This window comes from Ambystoma mexicanum, chromosome 1p (assembly GCF_040938575.1).
Source record: "Ambystoma mexicanum isolate Mex_15411 chromosome 1p, UKY_AmexF1_1, whole genome shotgun sequence".
NCBI lineage: Eukaryota > Metazoa > Chordata > Amphibia > Caudata > Ambystomatidae > Ambystoma > Ambystoma mexicanum.
The window spans coordinates 864,746,197-864,755,567 of NC_090921.1; the positions used below are offsets into that span (position 1 = coordinate 864,746,197).

The 9,371-nt window shown below is 42.7% G+C and overlaps 1 long non-coding RNA gene across 1 annotated transcript; it reads left to right on the top strand.

The window, feature by feature from the left end:
• The first annotated feature begins 1,260 nt into the window (after positions 1-1,260).
• On the top strand, positions 1,261-2,134 carry LOC138566341 (uncharacterized). The gene is made up of 2 exons (XR_011301919.1): positions 1,261-1,635; positions 1,746-2,134. It is a non-coding gene; the product is annotated as an uncharacterized lncRNA (long non-coding RNA).
• Positions 2,135-9,371: the final 7,237 nt, after the last annotated feature.

Consider the following 9,371-nt stretch of genomic DNA (forward strand, 5'->3'; position numbering starts at 1 on the left):
CCACCGATAAAAATTCTCTTCTTGATTATTCCAGCCATCACATTAAACATCTTCGTGATAATCTTCCCTTTGGCCAGTTTTTACGCCTTAAAAGGAATAGTTCTACGAAAGAAATATACGAGGCGGAGGCGAACACTCTCGTGAAAAAACTGAGACAGAGAGGGTACCCTAATAAACTGGTGAAAAAATCAGCCAAAAGGGCTTTTAATAACAACCGAGAAGCACTATTGGAACCAAAACCTGTTAAACCTAAAGATGATCGTATTGTGTGTGTGAATACCTTTTCTAACCGGAGCTTTGAGATCACCAACATCATTAAGAAGAATTGGAAAATCTTTCAAACGACCTCCCCCTCTATGAGTGTGCCGATCTTTGCTTATAAAAGGAGCACGACGATAGGTAACAGGGTTAGTAACAGCAAACTTAAACCTATCCCTATCCAGGAACCCAGATTAACCACCCTATGGGGTCTACCTGAACCTACCGGTCACTATCCTTGTGGCTCGTGCGGGGTCTGTAAATTGACCTCTATAACTAAAAATGTAGATGTTGGCCTGTCAAAGCTCTGGACACAGAAAAACTTGACTAATTGTAACACCGAATTTGTGGTGTACCTGATCACTTGTAAATGTGGACTGCACTATGTAGGGAAAACAACCCGCAAAGCCAAAACTCGTATCATGGAACACCGGAGCTGTCTCAAGAACAGAACTGAAAATGCCCCCATGGTGAAACATTTCAATCTTCTGAAGCATCATCACGAGGATTTCAAATGGACAATATTGTTATCACTTAAAGGATCTAACTATGCCACCCGGGAGAAAAAATTGCTTTATATGGAACAAAAGATGATATATACTCTGCAGAGTGACATCAGGGGTCTTAACGAATCTATTGAATGGTACAACATATAATCGTTTACACTCACTTGATCCCTTACCATCGTTTTTTGTAGACTGTGTGCTACCTAGTGTACTAATTCCTTGTCCGGTCTGAGCCATTCCATGATGGCTGCCATGACTAACCACATTGCTCTACATCTCTTTTCTCTTCCAACATAGTTGTAGGACTACTGTATTTCCCTGACTACCACTCGCACATCGGTCGCCCAGTCCTGCTGCACTGCTGCCCGCATAACAGACGGCACTCTCCGTACTATCCACACAGCACTAGCGCTGGCGGCAGGTTTATATCCTGGGGCTGTCGGATTTGGTCACGACTGACACTCTTACTGCCAACTTGAAGGTATTGCCTGTGGGATAGTTGTTTACTTTTGAGTGTTACTAGCCGCCTTCTGTCTCCTATAAACACACGAGATTAGAGACTATACCTTGAACTACCTCTTTAGGTTCTAGTCACCGACTTCTTCTCAACTTCTGGAATTATATGGGGCACACTGTGGATAATTCGTTTTGTCTCTCAGCACTGGGTTTCTCTCACCCGGACACCTTTTCATATTTTTTATGCGATACTAGTTTCGCTATTTGCTAAGCCTAAGCACATATCCTGCTTTTTTAGTGAGCTACTACTCAGCGCTCATTTGGATGTTTTTTCTATATCCTAGGTAGAGACGACCCTCAGTTCTACACCGCCTACTACCTTTCGAGTAGAGAGCACCCACAGGCATCAGTGGAGGTATTTATTTCCCTCTATTTAGATGCCTTGGTTCATGTATTTTGAACATGCAACAATAATGGCTAATTTGAAGCTCATGTTTTGCGCTTTTTTTGTTCTTTACTTTGCAGATGCTACGAATACTTCAAATGTCATCATTTCGTTTTTAAATGTTGTCTTGGTTACGTGGTCACCTGTATATCTCCTGATGAATGTTCCATAATAACTGTAGGAACTGAAACATGTCGAGCTAATACTCTGTACTGGCACCAGAGTTATTAAGTTTTTTGACATACTGATTCTAATTACTGTAGAGTACGTTGCACTTTCTGTAAAGCGTACCTCTTGATGTTGAGTGTATCCCTGTTTTTGATACACTGTCAATTAGCTAATTCTAGCTTATCACGTAACGACTGTTTGATATATGTTTAAATGTTTATGAATTGTATGTACTGTGGACCACACTATTTAATCACTTTTTAGGTCATAATTCTATTAAATCTGATGTTTATCATTTTAACTACGACTGGTCCTTTTGTGGCTCTCCCAATGGGAGCTCTTTATATGTGTGGCATCTACACTATAGCTCTGTCTCCTCTTTAAACACGGATCTTTGTCCTCCCGGACTTAGACAGAGTATACGTTGCTAACCTATCTTAGTTAAACGTATACCGGGTTTCCTCCCCATTTAAGTTGCCACTGAATGCCACACCATAGTGCACATAGACTCATGTTGTTAGACCATTTTTTGATGTTCAGACCCGAAATTATACTGAGAGACCCCCAATAAAGGAGCCCAACAATCTTTTTTAAGTTTTTTGTTAGCGTTGGCCTTACTGAAGACTCATATAGAGTCACACAAACCACCCAGTCCCCCGTGCCCACAGTGAGCCAAGAAACAGACCGGGTATAGAAAGAATATATATTTATTTTAATTATAAGCTCCATGAATGTGTTCAATCACAGCCACCACCTTCTTTGGGCTGAAAATGCAACTTAACTTGTAAAACACTTTTCTGCATATACTTTTGTCTCACAAACATGAAACATAGGCTAAATAAACTGTTGAAACTCTTTTCCCATGAATCCCGTGGTATGTCGAACGTCAATAATAATAATATGATAATATGACACATTGCTACAACATAATCTTAACACTACTGGCTGAGAGGTTTAGTATCAGAACATAAGTACTATTTTCGTGTTTATGGAAACTAGTTCACATTTAAGGCTTGTTAAAGCAAAATGTTAGCAGTTTAAATCATAGATTTGTAAACATGCATATATCAAACAGGACTTCACCAAAATGTAGTTTAGGAATAGACACAGGGTTAATTTAAAAACAAAACATACACCACACGTTCAGTGTTAGATACATGAGGTCTCACTTTTAGCAATTCTGCCCCAGCCCCATAAACCCAAGCATCAATGACATACAGCAGCCTTCTGTTCAAAGGCAAGGTCTAGGGACTGGGGCAATTTAGAATTTAGGGCTTTCTGAACCCCTCTCACTTAAAGGCATGTGTTGGGGAAGTTGGACACTTTAAAATGTTCTTTTTGTGGGTCCAAGGGCACCCCTTGGTTAAATACAATTTTGAAAGGGTGGTGACAATTGGAAATTTCGTTTTTTAAGATTAGAACACATTTTATTTAAACGCAGGTTTGGGGAATGGGTTTCAGTGTGGTATTTTTGTTTTAGGAAGGGACACCCCTTTTCATTAGAGAAGTCAGGGGTGACCAGGAAAATCAAGTCACCCCAATTTCTTTAAATGGTTATCTTGTATTTTCCTGCTAGGAGGCAGGGTGAAAGTTTCTAATTCTTCCAAGCTCCCACCTGCGTTGATTTATTTGGGATTTAATTATGATATGATATGATAGGTTATTTATAATGCACTTAATTCCCAGAGGTTTCTAAGCGCGGACCCCGGGATCAAACATGTGTTGCTCCGTGTCGTCTTGCTTCAAAGGCGAGCACGAAGCTCCTGGGACATCCTCCCGAGACATTAATATGACTATACATAAATATACAGTCAAATATGCTAAGGGTCTTCCCAATTGTCCCACACCCACTAATTGAAGCGAACCCACTATGAAAAGGAATGAGTGGATTACATAGATCGCCACGCTGACATCTTGTTGGACAATCTACTTACTTTTGGAAATCCCTGGGCTGGCACTGATGAAATAAGCAGGGCTTCACTCTTAGGGAATCACAGGGTTCTGGCCAGCACTTCAGTCAATGGTCCACAGCAATCCTCTCTCAATAACATTTCCCAATTATCGGTTCCTCTTCCTGTGCAGTGATCAAATCTGCATCTGGGGTAACTTTACTGCATTGGGCAGACGAGAGTTTACTGTTAGCGCTAATTTGTTACCTGGTGACTGTGCAACTTGGATTTCACCAAGCAGGGAATCTGTTTATATGAAATCCCCCTGCAGATCTCTGGTTTTAGCCAGTTGGTCAGCCAGGTCATTCCCAGTCCTATCTGTCCCCTCTATTTGGGAATGACCTCTTATTCTCTACCAATAGTTAGTTATCTCATTGTAGGTCACCAGATTATAAAATGACTGTATCAGCTTGGCATACTTTAATGGTTTGTTGTTGGCATAAAATATGCCTCAATTCGTCCAGTTGATCAGGTGCTCCACAAACCCATTCCTGACATAATAAGAGTCAGTAGGTATGACCAATTCTTTGAGATGTTGGTGCACTGCAGTGAGGATGGCGTGTCGAAAGGCCATCAACTCTGCAACCTGACTACTTCGTGGTCCTATTTCGTAACCAGCAGAGGGGTCTGGGGCATCGTTCACCCAGGCATTCCCCATGCCAGTCACTAGTTCTTTTTGCCCATTGTTATCAACATGGTAGGAACATCCACCCAAATAAACTGTGGGTATCTCCTGACACGTGTCTCCTTCATAGAACTTGTTTGGGGAAGTTAAGTAAGCCTCCAAGTTGTTGTTGGTCATTAGACTTTCATCCTCAAGAGAGTTTTCTTGAGCACAATCATGCAAGTCTGCCAACCCTTCCGCTAGGGCACTCTTCTTGTTTTGGCCATATCTGATCTCCACAGTAAAGCCTTGCATGGACAGAATCCAGGAAGGATTTCTGAAATTACAAATGTTCCCCACCAAATTCTGTCACTTTGTAGATATTGCAAGGGTTGGTGAGGAGTCTTGACAATGATATGCTCCACATGGATGAATGGGAGGTCATTTTTCAATGCCCACATCATTGCCAGGAGTGTCTTCTCGCAGTCATTGATTTTGCCTCCACAGAGGGCAAAGTCTTGCTTGCATACTATATGATTTTGATGATCATTTCATGCTTTTGATACAACACCACTGTTAGGCAAGTATCTGAGAACCCTACCTCCAATAAGAACTCCTTTTTGTTTATGGTGTAAGCCAAACAAGCAGCCTGGGAAAGGCTTATTTTCAGTTGTTTAACTGCCTCGGCTTGTTCCGCACCCTACTACCACTTGACTCTGGCCTTTGATAAATGGCATCTGCATAGTCTTCAATGAACTTCAGACTGTAATTAGTGAGTCCAAGAAGGCTTCTTAATTCTTGCAGAACAGTAGGGTCTTTTAATTTCAATAAGGCTTCCACTTCTTTGCCTGGCGATTAAGACCCTCAGTGGTGATCTCATGCCTTAAGAGGTTTACTTGGACTTATACCACTGTGCCTTTTGAAAGGACAGTTTTGCTCTGGCTTTCTGCAACTGGGTCAGAAGATAGTGGATTTCTGCTATCTGTTCCACTACAGTTGAGTTCTTGATCAGAACATGATCTGCATAGGCCAGGTTTCCCCAATCACATAAATCGAGCATGGCCTTATGTAGAAAGGTGTTCAAAATCATTGCTGGAGCTTATGTATCCAAAGGGGGTTCAGGCTCACGTATACTGATGCCCCCGAATGTAACAGCAGGTTTTCACTGGTCTTTCTTGCTCAGGGGTACTGTCCAGTAGCTATTGGCCAGGTCAATGATGGTGTACACCTATGACCTGTGGATCTGGGCTAGCCCCAGATGGATGTAGGGAAGAGGCCATCTCGACATGTGGACCCGTTTCTTCAGCTCCCTCAAGTATGCACCTAATATCCATTAGCCATTTGGTTTGAGTCCCCAGTACTGGGTTATTGAAGGTAATGTGGATCAGACAAAATATCCCAGCAAGATTGATCCTTTCCTCGACCTTTTGCTTGTAACCTGGAACGATCTTGGGTTTAGAAATTTTAGCTGTATCATCCATTTGGGTGGAGAGTCCTCATTTGGTGGTGTTTAGCTGAATAGGAGGTTTTAGGGATTCGAGGTAGAAGTCTTTGACTATGAACACTACCTGCTCCCTCCTGATGTTACAGGTCACTCCGTAGGGACAGGAAGAGTACACCAAGAAATTCCCCCCATTACTAGTAAGAATCTTCTCTGGAGGAATACCGTTGCTGATGTTGAAATAGTCATTTGGGATTGGTCCCATTATTTAATGACCCAAATCTAAGTGATACTTGCAGGGTCACTATTATCTACCACAATTCGAATGGTGTCATGTTCTAGGTCTACTAGAGGTCTTGGAATTAAATACAAATCTTGTTTTTGGAGGTGGGAATTTAAATGTATATACGCATCCTGAGGTTTGAAGTTCTGGCCTTGCTTAATTTTGACGTGAATAGTACATTTTTGCACCTGTACTGGTATGGTAACCTCTTGTGGCATAAGGCAACACTTGAGCTCAATGGAGTGATTTTTCAGTGTTGTCCAAGCCCATGGGGTTAACCCCCAGTCGTGACCAGGCTTTATCATTAATTAGGTCCAAATTGCGAATCAGGTGAGAATGTAACTGCCCAAATAAAAGGTGGAAAGGGCCTCTCTCGAGACCAAGCAATTATGCTCTATGCTTTTTTTGCCAATGGGCATTCTTAGCATACACCTGCTATGCAGGAGATGTTTGGAATTTAGAGTTTGCAAGCCTACTTCCAATTTGTTAATCGATTTAAATGTGGGAACAGTATGATCGATTGGGAGTTTCCTGAATACTCCTTCACTGATAAAGCTCTTTCCATTATTTAGGCATAACCTGTTGAGCACAGGCTCCTCCCCCTCATGGGGAAAAGCAACAGTTTGCCCTTTTTTTGAATGTCCGTCATACTTTGAGCTGGTTTTTCATTGTCTGGGTTCACGGAACTCAATGTTTTTTCTGACTTTGGACTAGTGTAACATTTCAGGGTGTTCCCTTTCAATGTGTATTGCCACTTAAAACTGGGAGCAGGGTTGATTTGAAATAATAGAGAATGGTTCCCTTCATCCGTTTGTACTACCAAAGTGCTGACAGTGATGGCTGGGCCTACTTATTGTTGAAATGGAATTCTACTTTCTTGGACCGTCGATCAATTAAATGGCAGGTACCCATTTCAATTTTATAGGTCGGATAGTCTGGGTCTGGAGGAACTTATTAACATAGTCAATCATTGGCAATAACATCCTCAGTAGATCATTCCCCAGTAAACAAGGTGTACCCTCTGGAGTCACAACTATCACCAGATGTTTTAATGGAGTTGCCCAGGAAGTGGTGTGAGGGGAATTTGGTGACCCTCCCACATCCTGAGCTTAGTTGGTTAAAGGCCTTTTTGCACAGGATAGTGGTTGGGATGCTGTGTCTACCAGATCTGCCAATTCAGACTGACCCTGCACCTTGACTGGTGCATAAAATCAGTCTTCTTTCTCCCCAAAGGTGCATAGAAAGTATGAGTTATTTGCCAGCCCAATGGTCATGTTCTTGATATTTTACTCTGACAGCGTGTGATCTTAGATGATTTTGTATGTCGAAGTTCATGAATCTGGAAGGAAAATTTTACAACTCATAATGGGTAGATTTGGAGAATCCTCTTTCTCACAGACTCTTTGCTGTCCCCCTTTTCCCAGGTCCAGTTCTCAAAACGTGTTTGGGGGAAGGACACTTCAGTTTCTACCTTGGCTGGCTCCCATTTTTGGGGTTGAAGAATTTCTTGATCTGGGTCAGTCTCCATACTTACCCTGTCTGCCTCAGGGTATTTTGGGACTCATTATTTCTTGGGAGGGTTCCCTCCATTTCTGAAAGAGAAGGTTTGCTTACCTGAATCTCTCTCAAAGGGAATGATCATGAGTTCCTCCACAAAGTGGGTTCTTCATGACCTTGCCAAATTACCCATAGTTCTTTGGGTTCTAACTTTCTGGGGGAAGAAGATTCACTTTCTGGCTGAGAGGTTTCTAGGGGTTCTGTCTGGGTGAAAAAGGAAACTTCCTCTAGGACTTGGCATCTCCCCTCTACCTGGGCCCCGGCCTAAGGAACCTGTGGTTTGTCTGATGTTTCCTCCCAACATTTCCTCCCTGGGGCATCAGACCAGGGTGTTGGGGAATTATGGGAAGCTGGGTTAGGATGAGGGATGGACTGAGCCCTCAGCATGCGTCCCAGATTAACCACCAGTTGCTGGACCTGTCACTACAGCTTCAAGACATTTTCTGGGTTGTAGAGAGGTCTCAAATCATACCTCTGCTGCTTCTGAAAAGGGTAACTGTCCCTTCACCTGGAGTAGCTCGGGGACTAGAAATGATTTTCCATCCAGAATCTTTCTTCCTTCAGGTTCAAGGATCTATTGACATGGAATCGGGGAGAGAGAGGAGGATTATTTTAGAATGTCTGGTTCGGGAGCATCTGAGGAAAAAGTTTAGATTGGGAGGTGGAGTAATACTTCTCTCCTGCAGGAAATTTTGACGGAAGTTTCCCGGGGCAGTACTTACTTGATTGGTTCCCCCCCTGGGACAGGGGAGTATATACATACCCCATAATTGGGGTAGTACCCTTGTACCTAGGGCTTTCTGGACCTCATAGATACTGGTGGATTGTTCAATTACCCAGTCCAGGGTCCTGTGCTCAAGAATGTCACACACCAGCTGAATTATTATGCATTTGGGGAGTGCATGGAAATAGTTGTGCACAAACTCCCTACTATGTGTGTTCATCCACTGAGAAGCCTATGTAAATGCACACTTTAGCTCCTGTACACACTCCCTAGGTGACTGACCCTCCCCACATTCCAGGGAGCTAAGATCATTTTTGGCTGGGTAACAGGGTACTGAAATTCGGACTTTTATGCGAATAACCCCCACAGAACCACCTTGAAATTAGCTTTCAGATGACACCTCAATGATTTTTCTCACCCTCAATATGATGGAGAAAATCATGAAAATGTGGTCCCATGGGCCATTCAATAGCAAAATACATGATTCATATTCTCTCTCACTAATTCCACAGCTGGTTTCACTTTAGGTCTGAGGAGTTCATTTCTTGGAACCCACATGACAGAGAGTCTGTTAGACAGAAATGTTGACACTGTCTCCAATAAATCCTCTGACCTTTTGCACTTTGAAAGGTAATGGGCTGCTGGTCATAAATAGTTGGGATGCATCAGCCACACAGGGATCTCCCATTGCAGATAAGAAGCCAGGCTGGCCCTATGATGTCATGGGGCCACCCTGACATCTGGCATTCTGTCCTGGTAATCTTGAGTGGACCACAAGTTTGATCTCAAAACCTTCCACTTGTTTATATTTTTCCCCATTCAGGGCTGATAGTTACTTTAGTTTACTCTGAAGTTGTAAATAGCTGATATGCAGGAGCTTTAAAGCAATTCCCTTTCCAGATATAAAGGCCAACAGGCCTGCAGTGGGGGAAGGCATTTGTGAATTCTGCCCAGAGACCCACACATTTTCCTTGGCTGAA